Source organism: the organism of the source record quoted next, unplaced genomic scaffold (genome assembly GCF_019419815.1).
Source record: "Pyrus x bretschneideri cultivar Hongxiangsu unplaced genomic scaffold, Pyrus_bretschneideri_v1 Contig54, whole genome shotgun sequence".
Lineage (NCBI taxonomy): Eukaryota > Viridiplantae > Streptophyta > Magnoliopsida > Rosales > Rosaceae > Pyrus > Pyrus x bretschneideri.
In genome coordinates, this window is record NW_025999792.1 from 1910827 (window position 1) to 1936108 (window position 25282).

General features: G+C 40.5%; 1 pseudogene; it reads right to left on the reverse strand.

The window, feature by feature from the left end:
* Positions 1-8835: 8835 nt before the first annotated feature.
* Positions 8836-24818, reverse strand: LOC103942679 (annotated as a pseudogene).
* Positions 24819-25282: the final 464 nt, after the last annotated feature.

Consider the following 25282-nt stretch of genomic DNA (forward strand, 5'->3'; position numbering starts at 1 on the left):
TGAAGCAAAGAATGAGGCACTTCTAACGGGACTTACGGTGGCAGTAGAACTCCAAGTGAAAGAATAACCAATCCATTACGACTCAATGCTCATAGTTAACCAAGTCATGGGAGACAACGTCGCACACCACCTATAATGGGGCTTTATCTGAACAGAGGCAAAGTGTTGCTTGAGAGATTTGGAAGATATTATATCCAAAAAATTCCAAAGGGAGAAAACAGTTATGCTAAGGCAGTAGAAAAAATAGCATTGATTGTCGACTACTATTTTCGGTGTACGATCCCATTCGAATACTTCACTGCTCTGAGTGTCAAAGAAGCAGAACTAGAAATAATTACAACCATCGACGCCTAGGAAAATTGGATGGACAAGATCATCTACTACATCCAAGATAGAAAGTTACCTGAAAGCGCCACTTGACTAGGAAATTGGTCCAAAAGGTTTCGAGGTACATAGTAATTCGTGGAAAGCTTTCCCGACGTTCTTATTCAGTACCCCACACGTTGTGTATCACTCTGAAGGTATGCCTATAAATCCTAAATGATCCACTCTAAAGTATGTGGCAACTATGTTGGAGCAAGATTGTTGGCACATAAGGTACTGGCCATATGATACTATTGACTTACCATGCAGTAAAATGCCATAGATTGTGCCCAAAGTTACGATATACACCCCTATGAACCGTCAACATGCATAAGAACTTAATACTCTAACAAGGTCATGGCCTTTCATGCAATGTGGCATTGATTTGGTTGGGACTCTCAACAAGGCCCAAGGAAACTAGAATATGTGATAGTGGCAACGGATTACTTCTTGAAATGGATGGAGGCGAAGCGGATCACTGGAGAAGCCTTTGTCAAAGATCATCGGCGCAGCTGTCAAGTCCTTTCTTTAGAACAACATCGTCAGCTGATTCAAATTCCACATACCATACTTATAGACAATGGGTTGCAGTTCACCAATAGTCATAAACTAGTATAAAAAGCTTAGGATTTGCCATCTCACTTCTACTCCGAGGTACCCACAAGGCAACAAACAAGCAGAGGCGTCAAACAAGACCATCTTACAATGTTTGAAGAAAAGACTTGAAAAGAAAAGCAAATGGCTAGAAGAGCTGCTTGGAGTCTTATGGGCATATTGTACAACAGTTTGAAAGGCCACAGGAGAAACACCATTCTCCATGGCTTATGGAACATAAGTCGTCATTCTGATCTAAGTCCCCACAATATAAATCTGCATATTGAAGAACATATTGCCCTAGAAAATGCAGAAATCCTTAAGTTAGACCTCAACTTCGCGAAAGAATGACGATAATGCACTCATGTTCGACTAGATCAGATCGTATTATGACAAAGGCGTCACTCAAAGCCTACAAGTTGTAGATTTGGTCCTAAAAGAAGTCTTCGGAAACACAAAGATACCAGGAGAAGGAAAACTTGGAGCAAACTGGGAATGACCATACAAGATTGTTGGAGTGGGAGGCAAATGAACGTACAACCTGCAATTCATGGACAAAACTCGGATCACCAAAATATGGAACATCGCCAAGCTTAGGCTATACTATCCTTAGGCGTACCACTAATCCAAACTACACGCAGTTTGATTCCTTTCCCAGGGATATGTAGGTTGTCCATTTTGAACTCAATCGCAAGCCGCCGTTTACATGAAGACAAGTCTATGAATAACTCATCTCTTTAACACCTCCTCATAGGCTATTCGTGAAAGATGACCCCTAATGTAATACTTATATTTTATCATCTTTTCTTAGAACTACACCAGTGATTTGATTCTCCTTCCCATAGATATGTAGGTAATCCTTCCAAGACTTAATCACACCACCTTATTAACAACCCTATTTCTTCTATCTATAAAGATATATTGAAGTTTGTTTATCTTGTGATCAATGTGTGTTTCTCTTTCCTTTTTTTTTTGGTGATGTAAGGAATACCTCAATCACTTGAGAAAAATATAAACTTTGAAATTTCACATGATCGCAAGTCTAAAAATTCAAAACAACATTATCAGAAGATTCTCTTTTAGCTTATTCTGTATTGTTCGGTTAGCAGCTTGGGAGACTCAAGCCGTAATAAGTGCAGTTACGATTGGTGCGATATGGGCACAGGCACATGGCGCCCTGACCTCGAATGTCCAGTGCATCATCCGACCTCTGGAAAGTTTATGCAACCAGAATGGTTGTGAGTTATAACATTCAAATCTAGGCTCTAAGCTATTCAAGGGAATAGTCGAAATGACGATCTGGAAATCCTCCAAGGGTGGCTCTGAACTCCAACCCTGAGATAAGTGTGCACACCTTATGTTCAACAGGTCCAAACGGGGGTATCCAAACTAAACAATCTCCAAGAGGAATTTTATTGCAATGGAACTTCGAAACATGGAAATGCTTTGGCCAAGTCAGCAAGGTAGTCCTATTGGAAATGTTCACGTCGAACGCATATGGTCTGACAAAAAGATTCCAAAGGTGTGTCCAACTCACATGTAGGCAACCAAGTCCTTAAAGAACTTTTGTTTAAGATTCTCTAAGGACGAACATGCAATTCGAACTAAGAAGGGGATCTCGTCTTTATATCACATTGCAAATATTAAAATCCTTAGCCTATAAGGTAGGGTGTTGTACCAAGATTTTTCAAAGTCGGAGTAAGGCTGATCCGAATGTAGTCACCTCAGAAGTTTGGTCATGGACTCACCAACTTAGAGCGAAGTTAGGTCAAACAAGGCATGATGAGAGAGGAGATGAGGTTGGAGCAGCAAGCTAAGGCCAAAGTGGAAAAGTCCTAGACTAGCTTGAAGGAAGAGTTGGACCACTTGATAACTTCGGAGGGAAATACTTGTGTGATGGAGCAGGAGGCTCTTTAGTGGGAGATTAGGCAGCTTTGCTAAGAGGTAATCAGAATGAGAATAAGCATATTGTGGATCTCCTGCAGCCCACCAACAAACATGCTTCTAAGATCGTGGTGCTTTGGGAAGAGCATGAGAAGACATTTGCAGAGGAATACGACAAACTATATAACCTTGGGTATCTTACTGGTTACACTCGACGAGATCACCTTCAAGGTTGAGACGTTTACAACATCCTGGAAGAGATCAAGAATATGGGTTTTTTTGTTCCACAGTATTTGCTGGATGAGATTTCAGACTTCGAAGTAGAGCAGGAAGAAGAGTCAGATCCAGCACCAGTCCTAGAGAATCTCAGCTACATCTAAGGGAAATGGAGTCACCAAAGGAGACTAGCTTTTTTTAAGGTTTCTCTGGCTGGGATGAAGGCCTGTCCCTTCCATGATTTCAAGCTTTATTTTTTCTTTTTTTTATTTTTTTTTATTTTTTATTTTTTGCAGTAACATGGATTCCTCTTTATTCCTTCTTTGTTGATGGAAAGAGATCTCAACCGATAACCCTCTAAACTAAACAAACTTTGTATGAGGAATAAGTGTCAGAGCAGAATACAAGTAAGTTTGTGGGCCCGAGACAAAGCTTAATAGCTTGCCTCGGCAACATTGATTAAGGGAAACATTGCCTCCTAAACTTAGCATTCATAAAGTATTCTCATCGTAAGGTCCGAAGTGCCACATTACTCTAGTAGCAGGAGTTAAATATTAAACCCATGAGAAAACTTATGCTCCACACTTATTGAAAAGCTTCAGGTTGTTGATGAAAATATTATGTAAACATGAGCTGGTTTCTTTATGCCTTACCCCAATTCTTAGGTCAAGGACTTCGATTCTTGCAATGTAGTACCAGGAAGGGATTTTTCCTCCCGGATTGGATTGCATGTTCATCTTCAGTGAATCTTAAACAAAAGTTCTTTGGAGACATGGTCGTTGGCATGCAGGTCAAAAACACTTTTGAATCCTTTTGTCATACCTTATTCGTCGAACCTGAGTGTTTCCAATTGGTCTACTCAAAGCATTTTCGTGTGTCAAAGCTTCGTTGGAATAAAATTCCTCTTGGGGATTTCCTAGTCTAAATTGCCTAGTCTAGATGCCCTTTGTTGGAATAAAATTTCACTACAAACAGCACTGGCCTGGTTTGACTTCATTACTTTAGTATTATATGATGGATAGAATTTGAGACGTGTTTTAGTAACTCAGTTAAAAAAATATCAGCCAGTTAATAAAAGAGCTTCACTTTACCATTAAACTTAGTAACAACCATAATCTCATGAAACATTTTATTTTGGTTTTATATGGAGATGAGCAACCATTAGGGAATTGAATCATAGTGTTTTCTCTGTAAAAACTTAATCAGATTCTCTCCCTACGTATGTCAATCGTTCGCATAACTCGGATAGCGATGCTAGAAACGCGGACTAATATAGTGTGAATGAATATCAATGTCACGGTAACGACGTTCATATTCAGTAAAGTTTCCATCAATATCTGGTAAACAATGTTCATATGAGGTCGATAATGTTTATATGCCATCAATATTTATTACCACCACATGAATATAACATTGTTAAATGATATTGATATTTGATTGCTATATATTATTGTTCATCCCTCGTATTCATTCAATTCCAACACGGAAAGTTATTCAACTGAAATTTCTTTCCCAATTTATTTCCAGACGAGGTGAAAACATGCATGTTGGAGAGGAAGCATCCTTACGATCGAGTCATGGAGTACAATCTATTGCTCTCTTGTAGCTAGGTTAATAACGAAACACGTAAAGAGGACGTGTATTGAACTTTTTGCATGTAAAATAATAATGGTCGATCCACTTGTCCTTTTAGAAGATGAAATCTCTTCTTACTAATATAGTTCGTTGTATCCATATTCCATACCACTTTTATGAAGGATAATTAAGTAAAAAAATAATTTTTGAAGCTCCACCTTTTTTCAGTAATAACCTCCATATAGTAATAAATTAAATTGGTTTGATCCTAACATTATTTCTACTACATAGAGGTTTGACTGTATATCAATTGGTCCATTATTTTGGAATCCTCTCTTCTACTTTTTGGTCAAATGATAGAAACTCATCTTTTTAGAGGGTATATTCAATTGAGATTTTGAAAGATTTCAAATGAGTTATAAATCCATAGAGTTTTAATTAAGGATCATACACTCCATTTGAATTCAATCAAAATTTTAGGGGAAATGTCTGATTTCCTAAAGCCTAAATGACACACCCCGACCCGAAATGTCCACTAGGACCCCAAATCGAGCTGTGTTGGCGGACACCTGGAAGGTGACGAAGCCATAAAGTGTGATAGTGTATAAAAGAACAATAAATTTGAACCTAAAAGTATCTAAATACCAGAGTGCGCTACGAGTGGGAGCGAACCCATTTCACACGCGATGTCAGAGCATAAGTAAAGTACAGTAGTGTGGGTAAGAATCATACCCTTAAAAGTAGCCACCAATACTAAGATTAGCCATATATCTTCATCGATGCGAACTCAGCAGTTAAAACCTGAAGGGGTACAAAACAGAAAGTGTGAGTAAGCAGTAAAACCAAGCTTCCCAAAACTATTACCTTTCTATTAGTAATAAACCCTCCCTGTAATTCCCTTATCGTTTTCTATAGGACAGTACTACACACATATATATATACACCCATGCTATAAAATGGCCAAAACCACGGGTATGCCATGTCCATAGACTCTACAATGCATTAACAAGTAGGCTAAATGAACTTAATCAATATAAAATGATACATCAGCCGAAATCACCTAACGTGACCCGTACGACTGTACTTATATCTCATCAATCATCCCTGCACATGAGTCGGAACCACCTCTAGTGGTCTGTACGACAGGACTGAGTGTAAATAAGTACGCTCAAGTGCTACGATCGCGTGAAGACTGTGCGAATAATCGCGGGTCACCTACGAGTCGGAACCACATATAGTGGTCTGTACGACAGGCCTGTGCACCTACCTTGAGTCCAAGGTGAGCGAAAGGTGCGGGAGGTGAACATCACGTGAAAGACTGTGCCCTGACCACGGGCGGGAACACTAACACCGGGGTGCAGGTATCTATATCTCATCAATCAATACTAGCATACAAGTCGGGAGTCACCTATAGTGACCTGTATGACTTAATCTATAGCTCATCAAACATCCCTGCACACGAGTAGGAACCACTTCTAGTGGTCTGTACGACAGGACTGGGTGTAAATAAGTATGCTCAAGTGCTACGATCACGTGAAGACTGTGCGAATAATCGCTGGTCACCTACGAGTCGGAACCACCTATAGTGGTCTATACGACAAGCCTGTGCACCTACTTTGAGTCCAAGGTGGGCGTAAGGTGTGGGAGGTGAACATCACGTGAAGGACTGTGCCCTGACCACAGGTGGGAGCACTAACACCGGGGTGCAGGTTTATGAGCACTCAATGCATCTCAATATAACATGTGCAACTCATGGCAACCAGTACAATAGTATCGGAGTTACCTAACACATAAATGTAGTCATGCTATAACTCAATCGATTCAACTAATACCATAAACTCACCTGAACTTACCTGGGTGTCCTGCGTTCACCTTTGCACTTCAAAGCATTCCCAATAATTATATGTAAGTAATATACATATGGATATACCATGATGCAATCTAATACTCAACCATGTCGTAGCATTTTCAATTATATACAATACGGTGTGAAATGTACAATCAATAACGCCCTACTCCCGAACTACTTATTTTCAGGGATAATTATCCATGACAACCCAATTAACACTAATTTAACTAACTAATTCACAAAACTAAAACTTGCCTTTACCAATTTCCTTCGCATTACTCAATTTCCCAAATAAGACTTTTGTCTCAAATATATTATGGCTGCATCTAACGTCTCGTTAGACTGCCTACGTACCCTAAACAGGGATCAAGCCATTCGTAGTTCATATAGTACTTCAAGTATTCACAATAATTATATGAAGGTAATATACCTAATCAATTTAAAAGTGTCAATAGAACTCTCAGTAATATGTACGATAAAAAGGAAAAGATCCACTCACCTGGAGTCCACGCTATGATTCTCTAACGCACGCATCAAGGCATCCTGAATGATTGGTTCCTGTGACCAATTATCGAATCACATCTCAGAACTCTTATCAGTAGAATACGTAATTCACATAAAACACAACCTCAAAGGCATTCTAAAATAGTTTGAGACCCATTGACCACAAGTCAACAGTTGATCAAAGATCGACGGTAGGGTCTACAACCCTGTATAACTCGACCTGGAAGATCCGCATATCAGATTTCCAATCCGCAACTCCCAAAGATCCACAATATGCTTCGAGAATAACATATTAAAGTTTCATTACGATCCAACGATCGGATCTCCGCCAATTGCCTAAAACAAGTGGCCGTGAACATTTATTTTACTAACTTACAAATCCAATTCGGGAAGATCCGTACGTCGGATTCCTGATCCATAATTCCTATGATCTTTAAATATTACATATTATAATGTATCCAATTTTGGTGACGATCCAACGGTCGGATCGTCGATTCACATTTTTATCAAGTAACGTATCGTAACGAATTTAGGTTCCAACGATCAACCTACGTCATTCAAATAACAAAACTAAATTCAAGACATTCGACATAGCCTAAAAATAGCATTGGCGGCCCACAGGCCACGTGCCACCGCGGGTGGCGGTCGGCCGCCCCGACTCGCTGGAAAATCCAACTATTTCCAAAAATTCTCAAACTTTACAGAAATGAAGATCTCAGTGAGTGGAGCAACTTTCATACTTTCCACGAAGTCCAAAAGTGGACGGAAGATGGTCAATTTTTCCCACAAAGCCGGCAGATGCCTAAAACTTCCCGGTGTCGATTCGTCTTCTATAGTGGTCCAACGGGGTCAAGGTTGGTTGGGTTTTGCTCCTGGGATAATGGGCTACAAAGCCCAAGTGGTGGCATTGGCCATCACTTTGCTGATTTGCCGGAAAATCAAAAAGGGTGCCCGAAGCACCGTGAGAACCGCCAACTTTCGTGGCCTCAAACCGCCACATACCGTGGTTAATCAAGGTGGTTCTTGGTTGGGTTTTGTAGAGGGGAATGAGAGCTTCAAGATGGTGGTGGTGGCGTCGAAAAACTCCATCGGAGTTGGCCAGAATCGGCCTTGGAAAATGGGTGGTCACACAGGGTGGGGCACGGGTGCATGGGAAGCTTTCCTTTTTTTTTTTTCCTTCTTTCTTTCTTTTCTGATTGGGTCTCACCCTCTCCCTCTAATTTTAATTGGTTCCTTCCTATTTGTGCCTAAAATCTGATTGGCCACTTTCCCACAAGGTGGGAATTCAAATAATTTATAACTAAACTTTAAATAACCATTTTCAAACGTCCATAACTATACCGTTATAATCTGGACTCGCAAACGGATTTCGCCTACGCGTTCACACCTACGAGTACTACGAGAATATGTTAAAAGAATAAGTCATACGTCTTTTTAGACGATGGTCAACATAAGTCAAAATCTTTGCCTCTATGGCATTTTCGTAAATTCACGCTTTTAAAATAAAATAAAAACGTAAAATTTGGAACGGGTTGTCATACTAAAGTACACTATAAAATCCCTCCAAATTCTTAACTTTTAAAAATACTTAAAAATAAAATCCCACCAAGATTTTTATGGAGCTCTATAAGCTCCTTTAAAATATTGAATTGAATATCCATGAGCTCCCTTGGATTCATTTACTTGATACTTTTAAAATACTTTGATCTCCTAATTAAATACATTAATCCAGACTAGCCTAAGCCCACACACTTTATGTATGAAGTAGGTTTTGGCTTTTTTTAATTTATTTTTCTTTTGGAAAATATATGAGAGAGAGAGAGAGAGAGAGAGAGAGAGAGAGAGAGAGAGAGAGAAGAGGTATACAATTTTATTAGACAAACTCGACTTTACACGAGAAATATATTATACATCAAATAAAGAGGTTCCAGATAGCCTGGTGCATTAGAATGTCCCCTTCTTGCAGCAAAACCTTAATCCCCAATATATAATGGGGTTGATTATCAAGCATTGAAAAATAAAACGTAGTGCATAATTAAGGAAATATATTATACATGAAATAAAGAGGCACCAGATAGCCTGGCGCATAGAAAGAGCATGTCCCCTTCTTGCAGCCAAACCTTAATCCCCAATGTACAATGAGGTTTATTGAGAAGTAAAAGATAGTGCATCATTAAGGATAATATCGGTGGAAATGTTGGATTACGCGGATGATATACCAACCCAAGCTGATCTCTCTAATTTGAAGGCCCATATACCTGACCAAAACACAAAAGTTGAAAGGAACGAAAAAGACCAATTCATACAACCAAATAAGTTTTGAAAATGTCAATCTGTTGCAAGTATGCATCACATACCTGCCTAACATCAGATAGAAGCCCATAGGGTGGCTCGCCGGTGTGACAGGGAATGTGGAAGAATCAACAATGCGTAATGCATCAATTCCATTAACACGCAAACCACCATCAACCACCTTTCCAACAATGCATCCACCGTGGTAATGCCAATATGAGCCCAATGAATCTCGACAAAATGTTTCGAGTGCATCATCTGTTTGATTATTTGGCAGAGGTACTCCTAAAAAGGTAAAACCTTCTATACCTGGCAAATCTTGGGCTTTATATGGTTTAAATGCGTTAGTCCTTAATAAATCACCAATCTGTTTCATGCCGCTAACACAATGAGCAAGGTCCGTTGCATTTGAAAAGTAATTGAATCTAACATTGGGGCCAATTGTCACATCAGAAGATGAATTTAGCGTGAGAGAGCCATGAGAATAAGGTCCTGGAACTTTGTTAGGAATGTGAGCGAAAGTTGAATTTACTGGCAGGGGGTAAGGCTCACTAGGAAATAAACTATGGGGTGGAGAAGTAAGTGGTCCGCCTGAGAGAGAACATTACCAGAAATCGTTTCGAATGCCTAGAACTGTTACGATTGAGGTTTCGATTGGATTTGGGGGCAAAAGGTTAATGAAAGTACGAGGATTGTCGTACAGAAACTGCCCAACGTATGGATGGTCAAGTACAACTGGGATTCCAAGAGATGATAGGTAAGACTCAGGGCCAACGCCACTAAAGTTGTGGGGTCCCCATTGTCCCTGCACTCGATATAACTTCTCCTTGATCACGTACATACGCTCGATGAGAAATTCCGTTAGAATCCTTATATATCACTGCTGTTGCTGACAAACCTACATTATAGAATAGCTTATAATTAATAACAAACAAATATAACGAAAATAGGGCAGCTTAATTATTCTCACCTCAAGTATTTGCCCTTACCTTCATTCCGTTAATTTAAAGCATAAATTATTAATTTTAAACTGCAGCATGAGAAACTAGGAGTTGTTTTAAATCATAGATGCAACGTACTTGATCTCTACGTTGGCATGAACTGCAACTCGCAAGTTGTCGAGGTCTCCTTTGTTAAGTAGTTCATCAGCTGCATGTCTCGTTCCATTATTGTCAAAAGTTGAGCCAGTGATTCCTGTTCCTGGTACGTGATGCAAACTGAATCCATTGTCTGGGAAAACGCCAGCCTACATAAATGCTTCTTGTGTAACAGTTTGCCAATTGAATGCATTTGGCTTGTACACAATAGTGTCTTCAATCCACTCATATATCGTATTAACCAAACCCATGTCCCATTCAACTCCCGATTGACTAAAGAATGAAATGTTAGCTCTTGCGTAGACGCCAGCATTGATTATGCTCGTGCCGCCAAGGATCCTTCCTCTAACAGTAGGAATGCCATCTTCTGACATGACCCTTTGAACTGGTGTCTCTCCATCATCTTCTTGCTGGAGATTCAATATAAACCCATCTTGAGTCAAGATATTCGGATATGATGTAGGAAAACTTCCTCGTTCTAAAACGAGCACCGAATAGTTTGATGATAAAGTTGCTGCCGTTGGACACCCTGCGGTACTGTTAGATTGTGTGATTTTGTACTATGATTCAATGGATCTAAGAAAGATTTCTGGAAGAAGGATTGAATAATTCCAAAGAGCTCTCCAGTGATGGAAGCCTCACACACACTTTATTGAATTACACCATTCTCTCTCTTACATAGCAAAACGAATATTACCATTGCACCTAGGAGGGAATATTACCCTTCTCTCTCTTCTAACAGAATGAACAACAATCTCAGCCATTCATGTCATCTATCTTATGAGATAGTTACATGTGTCACTCAACACCACTTACTCTAACTTAATGTAGAGCATCCATTTGGAATGTAATCCAAGGGCTAAAACAAGTAAATTGAATAAACTTATTTCAGCTAAAGTCACTTAAATACTAACACTCCCTTCTAAGTGTTTAGCTGAAATCACTCCCAAAGCTTTCCTTAAGTGCTCAAATCGATCCCTTGCCAAGGCCTTCGTAAATATATCAGCAATTTGTTCCTCAGTTCTACAATAAATTAGATCAACTTCACCATTCTGCACTGCATCTCTGATGAAATGGAACCTTCTGTTTATGTGCCTTATCTTGTAGTGTGCTACTGGATTCTTTGAAATTGCAATGGCAGAAGTGTTGTCACATAGGATCTGAGTAGGCTCCACTTGTTCCTCTCTAAAATCTGAGAGAACAAACCTTAATCAGATGGCTTGAGTAGTTACTTCTGCAGCACTAACATACTCAACCTCTGCAGTGGACAGTGCTACACTGCTTTGTTTGATTGAAGCCCAAGAAAATGCTCCAGAACCAAAACTAAAAGCATATCTGTGAACACGAAAAATTCCTTGAAACAAGAAACAAGAATAACGTGTACAAAATAATATTTTGTGTTTAATGATTTTGGGGTTACGATCTCTCTCAAATTTGGTCCTCTGATTCTATCGTGTAGGTTTGTGGATGAGTTGTTGATCCAAAGGGCCGTCGGGGCTTGATCTAAGGATGAACAGTTGATGAACGGATGAACACTTTCTTCAAGGGCCGTCAGGGCTTGATCTTGAATAATGGTTGTGTGGATTTCTTCAAGGGCTTTTGGGCTTGATCTTGAAGGTTGATGGATGAGCGGATCTTCAAGGGCCGTTGGGGCTTAATCTTGAAGAACGATTAGATGTGTGGATTTGTTGAGGTTGTTGATCCAAAGGGCCGTCGGGGCTTGATCTAAGGATGAACAGTTGATGAACGGATGAACACTTTCTTCAAGGGCCGTCGGGGCTTGATCTTGAATAATGGTTGTGTGGATTTCTTCAAGGGCTTTTGGGCTTGATCTTGAAGGTTGATGGATGAGCGGATCTTCAAGGGCCGTTGGGGCTTAATCTTGAAGAACGATTGGTTTTCTTCAAGGGCCGTCGAGGCTTGATCTTGAATGAACAGTTGGTTTTCTTCAAGGGGGCTTTTGGGCTTGATCTTGAAGAAGGATTTGATGGATGAGCGGATCTTCAAGGGCCGTTGGGCTTGATCTTGAAGAACGGTTGGTTTTCTTCAAGGGGCCGTCGAGGCTTGATCTTGAATGAACAGTTGGTTTTCTTCAAGGGCTTTTGGGCTTGATCTTGAAGAATAGATGTGTGGATTTGTTTGTTGATGTTGTTGATCCAAAGGGCCGTTGGGGCTTGATCTTAGGATGAACAGTTGATGAATGGATCTTCAAGGGGCGTTGGGCTTGATCTTGAAGAATGGGTGTATGGGTTTGTTGAGGTTGTTGATCCAAAGGGCCGTTGGGGCTTGATCTTAGGATGAGCGGATGATGAATGAAGAACGCTTTCTTCAAGGGCCGTTGGGGCTTGATCTTGAATAATGGTTTAACGAAGAACGAAGAGAGCTTTCTTGATCCTTTGGAATTCTTGGGAATTTGGATGGTTGGAAGCTTTGGAGTTTCAAAACTTCAAGGATTTGGGGAATTCCTCTTCTAATTTTGGAGTAGAGAAATGTATTTGTGAATTCCTTGATGCTTGATACCTTGATGGAGAAGCCTATTTATAGGCTTTGAGAATGAATCACTACCACAAAAATATTTTTTTCCTTTCCAAGCACCATTGCCTAATTTTCCCACTTAATGCAATATTGAAATTGAAGTGGTGTAACTTATGGCCTAATTTCCCACTTAATACCATTTTAAACTTGAAGTGCTGTAACTTATGGCCTAATTTCCCACTTAACACCATTTTAAACTTGAAATGTGTATGCTTTGTCATTGCCCAAATGAGAAAAACTTGCTTTGATCCGTAATGGATTGAAGTGTGCTTGCCTTGTCATTGCCCAACATGAGAAGAAAAACTTGTTTTGATCCTCAATGGATTGAAATGTACTTGCCTTGTCATTGCCCAAAATGAGAAGAAAAACTTGTTTAATCCTTCAAGGGTATTTCTTCCTATTTTGTTGAGTCACACGCCATGTGTACAATTTGTACAACACGTGGTGTATGCCATGTATGCCTTGACACGTCAAAACTTTAATGCATTGGTGAACATTTGTTTTACTGAAATTTCGATGTCTACAAATGCCCCCACTTCAAGGCGCGTCGTAGACATGTGCTTGACACGTGTAGAAGATGCGTTTTGAAGTCCCTTAATGTAGATGTCAACCCAAGGGCCGTTGAGGCTTGATCTTGAATTGGGCTGGAAATTTCTTCAAGGGCCATCGAGGCTTGATCTTGAGTTCGACTGGAAGATTTTCTGGTTTCCTCCAATCGTTGATTTTCCACAGGCTTAGTCTTGAACTGGGCTGGAGGATTCTTTTGGTCTCCCCCGAAGGCCTGAACTTACTCCTTTTATCTGGAGTTGAATTTGATTCAAGGGTGGTGAACACTTGATTTTGAATCGGACTTGTGATTTCTTCAAGGGCCATCGAGGCTTGATCTTGAATTGGGCTGGAGGATTCTTTTGGTCTCCCCCGAAGGCCTGAACTTACTCCTTTTATCTGGAGTTGAATTTGATTCAAGGGTGGTGAACACTTGATTTTGAATCGGACTTGTGATTTCTTCAAGGGCCATCAAGGCTTGATCTTGAATTGGGCTGGAGGATTCTTTTGGTCTCCCCCGAAGGCCTGAACTTACTCCTTTTATCTGGAGTTGAATTTGATTCAAGGGTGGTGAACACTTGATTTTGAATCGGGCTTGTGATTTCTTCAAGGGCCATCGAGGCTTGATCTTGAGTGAAAATAGGACCATGAGCGGTTTCAGGATTCAGACACATGGCAGGCAAGCACGAGGTGGAGGTGATGACCTGTTTCTTTGTTCAATCTTTCCAATTCGTATTGAAGAGGGTTAGAGGATGACTCAGCATATGCAGTTGCGTTTGCTGACGATCCACAAGATTGATGTTTCATTGTCACTCGTCTTAGCTGTTCTCCAAGCAGATGTGGTCCCTTCTCTGGAAGTGTATCAACCGTTGAAGATGACTACTCAAGAGCAACGCTAGGTAAGCAACCAGGGAATAGATTCCAGGTAGTCGGTTCCAGATCGGAAGACTGACTCCAAGTGCCGGCTGATTGCTCTCTTTCACTTTGCCATGCGAGTAAGAACAAGGACAAAGGAAATGACATGGAGAAAGCATGATATGAGATACTTTTGCTTTTGAAGAAGCAGCGAACAAATCAACACATATATTTGTTGTGCTTGTCTCCACATGCTTCGATGTATCATTTTCACTTGCCTTACTTGCTCCCCTTGCAAAAGTGGTATTTCCTTATGCAGGTTTGGCATCTTCTCTTGTAGTATTTGTCCTCTGATACAGGAGTGGAATGCAAACCTTGCATTTGAATGGACCCTCACTTCTTGGTGGCAGCGCAAGTTTGAGTGGAGGTTCCGACATATTGCTTTCTCTGTCCTTGTCTTGGCAGGTGAGAACAAGGGCAAAGGAAAAGACAGGGAAAAAGCATGATATGAGATACCTTTGCTTTCGCCCTTGATGATATGAGATACTTTTGCTTTTGAAGAAGCAACGAATGAATCAGCACATATATTTGTTGTGCTTGTCTCCACATGCTTCGATTTACCGTTTCCTCCTGCCTCATCTGTATTCCAGGCATCTGGTATATTCTTTGGGGAAGAAGAAAAAATTGAGTATTTCGAGAGGCTTTGCTGGGAATGCGCCCTCAGAGGTGAGGAAGAGTTGGGCATTTTTTTTTTTTTGCAGGTCTGCCTTGCCATAAAAGATGAAGGTTGACATATATAGGGATTTCCCAATAGTAAGTGATGGTACTGTTCCTTTACCATTGTCGACAACTGTTGGGTAATTGAACAGTAAGATTCACGCGTTCTCAACTTTGTCAGAAATCTTTGACAAAGTTGCCCGTGATTTCTGCAAAGCTGGGGTTGCATATGAAGGGTAATGACAAATCTGGAAGAGCCCAGCTTTTGAAATTCAGAGAGTGATGACTCTTCGATCCTTGAATAAGCGGCCCAGCTTTTGAGGTTCGGAGGGTGTTACCTCTTTGATTTCTGAACAAACACTTCTTCGATTTTTTGAGCAAGCGTCTCTTCGATTTCTGAATGGCAAACAGTGGTGCGGATGCGGCTTTGTCAGAGATCTTTTGACAAAGTTAAACGCGTTTTCTGAAAAGCCGAGAAAGCGTCGCCTAACTTATGCCTTTTATCTGGCTTTTGAGATTTTGAAGAGTGGTGTCTCTTCCATTTTTTAATCGGTGGTCGTGTCGCCTCTCCTCTTTATAGAGGTATCGATTACCTCCAACATGCACATCTTGAAGGTTGCTCATTCCTGAAAATCATCTCCGGTGTATTTTGTTTTAACAGCCCCTTGAGATTTTTTTTTCATCCGACCCTTCTCTTTTAACACCTTTGAAAAATGGCCAACCCATCTAACATTTGCTTAGATTTAAGTCTCAGCAGTGCGCCGCGTCAGGGTAAGGTATGGTGCCTGTCTTTTTTATCTTCTAATGGCCCTCTTACAGGTGAAGACTCCGTGATGACAGATGCAACAACAGCTACGATAGTAGCTAGGAACCTCCTTACTCCCAAAGATAGTAGGCTGCTTTCAGGACGGTCCGATGAGTTGGCTGTTCAAGAGTTTCTCGCTCTCAGTGTTCAGTGTGCGGGCTCTGTGTCCAACATGGGCCAACGCCTGCTTACTCGATCCTGTCAAGTGGAATCATTGATGGCAGAGGTGGAAAATCTTAAGCAAGAGATCAAACAGCTTAAGTACGAGAATAGAAGTTTGCATGTGCTTGCAAATAACTATTCGACGGGCATGAAGAGTAAGCTTGATGAGTTGCAAGAATCTGAAGGTCGAATTCAAAGTGACCGTCAAAGGCTTGCGACTTATCTCCAGAGGCACCTTTTTCCTGGGTCATCTAGCGTTCCACCCAGTATTGAGGCCTCGAATGCTCTATCTTCAATGCCTCCCGCTCCGATGCCTTCTTCTCTGATGCCTTCCGCTTCTAGAGTTTTGCCACGTAGTGGGTCTTCACGTGAACAACCTTTGTGAAAGCTCCATCTTTTTTTTTTTTTTTTTTTTTTGATGATGTAATAAAATTGACTTTCTTTAATGAAACATTTATTTATTTATTTTGATGTGACTGTACTTGAAGTTTTGAAGTTTCAAGTTGCCTACGTACTCTTCCAAAGAAGGGATCAAGTCATAACGTAGTTCAAATGAGTGATGGTTTTGATGATGATTTTGCCGTACACAGTTTATGCTCTTGCGGGCCAGGAGCGTTTGGTGCCGTTTGCAGTTTCAGCTTGTGCAGGCAAGGAGCGTTTGGTGCCGTTTGCAGTTTCAGCTCGTGCAGGCAAGGAGCGTTTGGTTGTCACCTTTTAGGCTCGTGCGAACGAGGAGCTTTGGTTGTCGCATTTTAGGCTCGTGCGAACGAGGAGCTTTGGTTGTTGTTGTGGATTTGTCAAGCGATCTTGGAGAGGCGTTCCTCGCAATCTTCATAGGAAGGATCCTTGACCGAGTAATTGAAGAAGTCTTCTGGGAAGAGGTCGCACATTGTGATGGGGATGGACGATCTTTGTGTCGAAATTTCATTATCTCCAACACTTTCACATTGTTCTGGAGGTTGACAAGAGCTGTTTTGCCCCCTTTTCGACTGATAAACTTGTGGACAAGATGGTTGCTGCTTGTCCAATTTCTTCGAAGTGATCTTCGAAAGGCATTCCTCACAATCTTCATAGCAAGGAGCCTTGATCGAGAAATTGAATAAGTCTTCGAGGAAGAAAAGATCCCGCATGAACGATCTTTGTGTTGAAATTTTCTTATCTTCAACATTTTCACATTGCTTTGGAGGTTGGCGAAAGCTGCTTTCCCCCCTTTCTGATTGGTGCACTTGTGGAGAAGACATATGTTTCTCGTGCAGTTTCTTCGAAGCGACATGAGTCCATCCTTCAATTTCACTTGACTTGGAGCATGCCCCCAACAGTCGAGGTGAAGACTTTGAGTCGAAAGAGCCAGAAGTGACATCTTTCTTAGGGATTTCATCTTCAGTGTCGTCCTCTTGGGTTTGTTGGCATGAAGATTTGCCAGTGTGGACGATGATGCGCCTCCTTACCTTCAGTGGTCCTTTTGTGTCGACTTCTAGGATTGCTTGGCGCTTCATCCTTGAAGGAATCAAGCTTCGAACGTCGCCTTTTTCTGCTAACCCATCGAACTTTTCTTCCTTTGGTGTTGTCTTCCTCTTTCCAAAAGGCTTCTCATTATCTTCAAATCTTTCCGAAGCTGATCGTCGCAGAGGAGAGATAGCTGTGTTGCTTTGTTTCTTAGGCTTTAACAACCTTTCAAAAACAGAGCTTTGGGATGTTAGCGCGTTAAGCCTCTTGAAGACAGAGGTTCGGCCTTGACTACCAATGCGATTAAGCACTGAAATTCTGGAGCTTGAATGGCTCATCCTATCGAAGACCGACGTCCGAGGGGCGGGTTTAGGCTCTTTTTGGTCTTGTTCAATGCTCACGCTGATGTGTTGAGCGCTAGCTTTCTTCACTTTGCTTGAAATCTTCACGGGTGCATTTAGTGTGAAGCCAAGTCCGGCTTTGTTGTTGTCAACTCCGTAACCATGCTCCTTCAACTTCTTTTGAGTTTTGGTGAGGTTACGTTCTTTGTCATTGACGGTGTTTGAAACCTTCTTTCCAAGATTTGAAGAGGAAGCAAAGTCATGCCTAGCCTTTGACATGAGTTCGTAGGCATTTGGGTTAAAGCCTTCTTCGGTCTTCTTAGTTGGAAGAGAGCTTGGTTTCATTTTGACGCCATGCTGTGCCTCCAGACGGTTGATGAGTCTGGCGGTTCGCAAGTTTTTCTCCTCTGCAGTCCGTGTGAGCTTTGCGATTGCTTCATTCATTTGAGCTAGCTGCTCCTCGATTGAAGTTACTCCAGTGGTCATGACTTGCATGGTTGTACTGCCGCTCGAATCAGCATTGGAGAGTAGGGACTTTGAGTATTTCCTCAGGCTTTCCCCTCTTGATGCCCTTAGCGAGGCTAGGGTGATCACAGGCTCGTGCCTCAGGTGCTCTTGTTCCTTTGACAGAGTTAATGCAGGGGCGGAAGCCGCGGCAAAAAGAGCTCTTGCCTCACTTCGGGTTATGGTGCCTGAAATATCACCACTTGCGGCGATGATGTTCTTGTTTTTTGCTTTGATTGCAAGAACAGCTTGATCCTTTCTTGATGCCATTTGCGTGTTTCGATGATTTGAGGATAGAGATGAGAGGTAGAGATGTCCCACTGGGCGTGCCAAATTTGTGAACACGAAAAATTCCTTGAAACAAGAAACAAGAATAACGTGTACAAAATAATATTTTGTGTTTAATGATTTTGGAGTTACGATCTCTCTCAAATTTGGTCCTCTGATTCTATCTTCGTAGGGTGTAGGTTTATGGATGAGTTGTTGATCCAAAGGGCCGTCGGGGCTTGATCTAAGGATGAACAGTTGATGAACGGATGAACACTTTCTTCAAGGGCCGTCGGGGCTTGATCTTGAATAATGGTTGTGTGGATTTCTTCAAGGGCTTTTGGGCTTGATCTTGAAGGTTGATGGATGAGCGGATCTTCAAGGGCCGTTGGGGCTTAATCTTGAAGAACGATTGGATGTGTGGATTTGTTGAGGTTGTTGATCCAAAGGGCCGTCGGGGCTTGATCTAAGGATGAACAGTTGATGAACGGATGAACACTTTCTTCAAGGGCCGTCGGGGCTTGATCTTGAATAATGGTTGTGTGGATTTCTTCAAGGGCTTTTGGGCTTGATCTTGAAGGTTGATGGATGAGCGGATCTTCAAGGGCCGTTGGGGCTTAATCTTGAAGAACGATTGGTTTTCTTCAAGGGCCGTCGAGGCTTGATCTTGAATGAACAGTTGGTTTTCTTCAAGGGGGCTTTTGGGCTTGATCTTGAAGAAGGATTTGATGGATGAGCGGATCTTCAAGGGCCGTTGGGCTTGATCTTGAAGAACGGTTGGTTTTCTTCAAGGGGCCGTCGAGGCTTGATCTTGAATGAACAGTTGGTTTTCTTCAAGGACTTTTGGGCTTGATCTTGAAGAATAGATGTGTGAATTTGTTTGTTGATGTTGTTGATCCAAAGGGCCGTTGGGGCTTGATCTTAGGATGAACAGTTGATGAATGGATCTTCAAGGGGCGTTGGGCTTGATCTTGAAGAATGGGTGTATGGGTTTGTTGAGGTTGTTGATCCAAAGGGCCGTTGGGGCTTGATCTTAGGATGAGCGGATGATGAATGAAGAACGCTTTCTTCAAGGGCCGTTGGGGCTTGATCTTGAATAATGGTTTAACGAAGAACGAAGAGAGCTTTCTTGATCCTTCGGAATTCTTGGGAATTTGGATGGTTGGAAGCTTTGGAGTTTCAAAACTTCAAGGATTTGGGGAATTCCTCTTCTAATTTTGGAGTAGAGAAATGTATTTGTGAATTCCTTGATGCTTGATACCTTGATGGAGAAGCCTATTTATAGGCTTTGAGAATGAATCACCACCACAAAAATATTTTTTTCCTTTCCAAGCACCATTGCCTAATTTTCCCACTTAATGCAATATTGAAATTGAAGTGGTGTAACTTATGGCCTAATTTCCCACTTAATACCATTTTAAACTTGAAGTGGTGTAACTTATGGCATAATTTCCCACTTAACACCATTTTAAACTTGAAGTGCTGTAACTTATGGCCTAATTTCCCACTTAACACCATTTTAAACTTGAAATGTGTATGTTTTGTCATTGCCCAAATGAGAAAAACTTGCTTTGATCCGTAATGGATTGAAGTGTGCTTGCCTTGTCATTGCCCATAATGAGAAGAAAAACTTGTTTAATCCTTCAAGGGTATTTCTTCCTATTTTGTTGAGTCACACGCCATGTGTACAATTTGTACAACACGTGGCGTATGCCATGTATGCCTTGACACGTCAAAACTTTAATGCATTGGTGAACATTTGTTTTACTGAAATTTCGATGTCTACAATATCCAATAGTGTTTTTCATGTCATCCTCACTCCTTGCCCAGTCACTATCACAATAGCCAATAAGGACAACATCTTTGCCTTTTTTATATGCAATTCCATAGTTTAGAGTTCCTTGGATATATCTCAGCACTCTCTTTGCAGTTCCCATGTGTTTTCTAGTTGGATTGTGCATGAATCGAGCTAGCAAACTTGCAACAAACATGATATCAGGTCTTGTAGCTGTTAGGTATAACAAGCTACCAACCATCTGCCTATAAAGACTTTCATCAGCCATTTCACTCCCATCTTCTTTGCTAAGCTTTTCATTTGCTACAAGTGGAGTTGCAACAGGTTTGTAATCCTTCAATCCAAACTTGTCCAATAAGGTCCTTGCATATTTCTTTTGATGCAGGAAAATGTATCCTTATGTTTGAATCACTCCAAGCCCCAAGAAATGATGCAATAAACCAAGATTAGACATTTCATATTTTCTCATCATCTTTGTTTTAAAGTCATCCATCAATGCACTTGAACTTCCAGTATATATAATGTCATCCACATACAAGTATACAATGAGAATTCTTGCCTCAGTTGCCTTGATGTACAGAGTTGCCTCACTTGGACTTCTATGAAAACCAGAATTGCAGAAATAAGAGTCAATATCTTTGTACCAGGCCCTTGGTGCTTGTTTTAAAACATACAAGGCCTTCTTGAGCTTGTAAACCTTGTCCTCCTTGCCTTCAATTACAAAACCAAGTGGTTGGTCTACATATACTTCTTCATTAAGAACCCTATTCAAGAATGCATATTTCACATCAAGTTGGAACAACTTCCATTCTTTTTGTGTAGCAAGCCCAATTAGAGTCCTAATAGTGTCAAGCCTTGCCACAGGGGCAAATGTCTCGTTGAAATCGACCCTAGACTTTTGAGAGTATCCCTTAGCAACTAACCTTGCCTTATTCTTCTGTATAGACCCATCTAGGTTCAACTTTGTTTTGTAGATCCACTTGACACCAACTACTGGTTTATCAACAAGTTCCTGAGTGCAGTTCTTCTCTATCATGCCAATTTCTGCCTCCATTGCCTTATGCCATGACTCATCTTGTGCTGCCTCCTCAAGTTTTCTCAACAATGCATAAGTTGTATTCTGCATATATTTTTGTCAAGCTTTTGAACTTCAAAGGAGTGTGATCATAGTCTTCGGGACATGTGTTATCCTGCATTGGAACTAATCTTGAGCCATTTTCAATTAACTCACAAGCTTCAGATGCTGACTCATCATTTACATTATATCTGTCACTTGAACTCCCTTCTTCCCTTTGTTCATACATTCCTACTTCAGGCATTGGTACGCTGATGGTATTCTCATATTGAGATTTCCAATCCTAGCAAGCATTTTCATCAACTATCATATCCCTTGACACAATTATCTTCTTTGAGACAAGGTCATAAAGTCTATAACCTCTCACATGTGCCATATCCCAAGAAAATGCATTTAGTACTGGTTTCATCTAGTTTCTGTCTAAGTTGACTTAGAATGTAAGCATAACATATAGAACAAAAGATCTTTAAGTGTTTGATTCCTGACTTCCTCCCACTATATGCCTCAAAGGGGGTCTTCTTATCAAGAGACTTAGTGGGACATCTATTTAAGATGTACACTTCTGTGTTGACAGCTTTTGCCCAAAAATTAAATGGAACACCCTTCTCAACCATCATACACTTTGCCATTTCCACTATGGTTATATTCTTCCTCTCAGCCACACCATTCTGTTGTGGTGTGTAGGCCATTGTTAACTGTCTTTCCATGCCCATTTCTTCACAAAACTCTCTGAATCCAACAGATGTATACTCCCCTCCTCCTCTATCACTTCTCAACTTCTTCAATTTGTAACCACTTTGTAAGTCAACTATGGCCTTGAATTTCTTGAATATGCTAAACACCTCAGACTTGTTTCTCAAGAAATAGATCTAAAACATTCGAGTGTAATCATCTATAAAGGTAAGAAAATACCTATTCCCAGCCTTAGTAGTGATTTGCATAGGCCCATAGATATCTGAGTGAATGAGCTTTAGAGGAAGAGAAGCACTCCATGATACTTTCTTTGGAAATGTATCTCTGCAATGCTTCCCAAAGGCACACCCTGCACATATCTCATCTACTAACTTGAGTTCAGGCATTCCCAGTACCATATCTTGGTCTTTGAGTTGCCTCAGACTACCCATATTCAAATGTCCTAGCCTTCTATGCCAAATTGCAGAAGACTGACATACAATAGCTTTTAGACTAATCTGCATCTCAGGTTTAAGCTTCAAGGGAAAACTCATGTTTCCTTTCATTGGTATTTTGGCTACCAAGTTTGGCATGGAACCATCATCATATATTGCAGTAGTTGTACCACCAAACACCAGAAAGTAACCATGTTCCATCATCTGCCCTAAACTGAGCAAGTTTTCTTTTAAACCTGGAACTAACATCACTTCCTTGATATATCTTCTCCCCATTTTGGTTTCAATTACCAAATTTCCCTTGCCAATGACTTCAATACCAGTGCCCATTTCAACCTTAGCAATCGTTGTTCTATCAATGTCAACCAACAAATCCTCCCTTCCAATCATATGGTTGCTACATCCATTATCTACATACCATGTGTGTTCACATTTCTTCATTGTGGCATTATTGCAGACATAAAACATTGTAGGAGTGTCATTGACTTGATTAACAAAGTTTACATGTTGGTTAGCCTTCTCCATCTTCCTATAACAATCTTTCGCAATATGCCCCAACTTATGGCAATTATGGCACCTAGACTTATCCTTGAACCAACATTCACCAAAATGCAGCTTATCACAGTGTATACAAGGATTCTTGGCTCCTTCAGAGGTACCTGCAACTTTTCTAGCTTGATTTGCAGGTCTATTATCCCCTTTCTTCCACTTTGACTTCCAATTCTTCTGTGGTTTGAACCCTTGATTCCCATTTATTTATTTTGTTTTGGAGCAATATTAAGACTAACAAATGCCTTCTCAGTGTGAATCTCATCATGCCTATCAATTCTTTGTACATACCCTTTTAGAATAGCAACAACATCTTGAACATCAACATTGTCTAAATCCTTAGTATTTGCAATCACCGAAGCAATACTATCATACGATCTAGGTAAGCTTATCAACAACTTTTGAACAACTCTCTGATTGCTAATATCTTCATCATAACTCTTCATTTGACTAAGATAATCAAATAGCCTAACTAGATATGCAGAGAAGGCTTCATTTTCAACCATTCTAGTATATTCAAAATCACGGCGTAAGCCTTGGAGTTTCACAGCTCTTACCTATTTATCTCCCACAAATTCTTGCTTCAGGACATTCCAAGCTGCATATGCAGTCTTTTGGATGGATTCTAGGAAAGATCTGATCAGAAACCGCCCCTTGGATGATTCCAAGTGCCTTTGCATCTTTGACTATGTTCTCCCTCACCAGCTTGCTCTCAGCTTCAGTGAGTTCTTCATCCTTCTTCGCCGGAATAGCGAAACCCTTCTCGACAACATCCCAGAGTTCATGAGATCGGAATATGGTCTTCATCCGAATCTGCCAGAAATCTAAGTTGTCTCTATTGAATACCGGTGCTCGAAGATCAGCACCACTTGACCCAACCATATGAGACTCGATTCAAGATCACTAAGATTTCTTCTTTGAATTTTCCTTCAGCAACAAAGCTTGACTATCAGTTCGAGTTCTTCGTTACCTCTTCACAGATTCACGCCCAGTTGTAGATGATGCAACCTGGCTCTAATACCATGTTAGATTGTGTAATTTTGTACTGTGATTCAATGGATCTAAGAAAGATTTTTAGAAGAAGGATTGAATAATTCCAAAGAGCTCTCGAGTGATGGCAGCCTTACTCACACTTTATTGAATTACACCATTCTCTCTCTTACATAGCAAAATGAATATTACCATTGCACCTAAGAGGGAATATTACCCTTCTCTCTCTTCTAACAGAATGAACAACAATCTCAGCCCTTCATGTCATCTATCATATGACATAGTTACATGTGTCACTCAACACCACTTACTCTAACTTAATCTAGAGCATCCATTTGGAATGTAATCCAAGGGCTCTGATTAAAACAAGTAAATTGAATAAACTTATTTTAGCTAAAGTCACTTAAATACTAACAGGTACCCCCCCCAACTACAATGTAGTCGTATACTTCTTCAAGGGGAAGATCAGTGGCATTAATCACATATTTTGAGTAGCTAAAATCTGTAAAATGTGTAGAGAGAATTTTCTTTAGTATATAGGAAGGATAGGTTGCAAAAGTGACAACATCTACTTGTAGCTGCATCTTTATGTTTTTCTCATTTACATATGTAATTTACCATGCTTAGAAGGAGTGGCCAACGAATGGACCTCCGATTGAAGATGTACAAAAAGTTGCAACACGAGTACTACAACAAACATTGTTGATTGCTCCATTTTCTGAATCCTGAAAGGCAAACGTACTCCCTTGAAAAATTCAAAATGCTTATCTAGTTTCATATATAATCATTTTGTTTGTCCATAATCATTAGAGGAAACAATATATTAACAACAAAAGGGTTATTAATTTACAACTTTGAAGTACTTCTAACGTTGAACCTAATAAAATAAACGATAACTGCTATATTTACATAATTTTACACACTACAATATAAATTACTGCACATAAAATATAATAGGAAATAAAAGGTAGGAGACTTTACGGTTATATATCTGTCAGAATTTTCCTTTCACATGTGCTTCTAGGGTTTTCTTAATAAACTTCTCTCATGCAGGATACAATGATGTACTTCGTGTGGAAGCAGCACTTGTATCCTCAAGGAAAACAAGCTCAAACTTCTCTCAATAACTCACTATAATCTTGGAACCGAATGCTACTAAATGGTGAGTATTGAATGCAGTGAGCATCGTTTTTT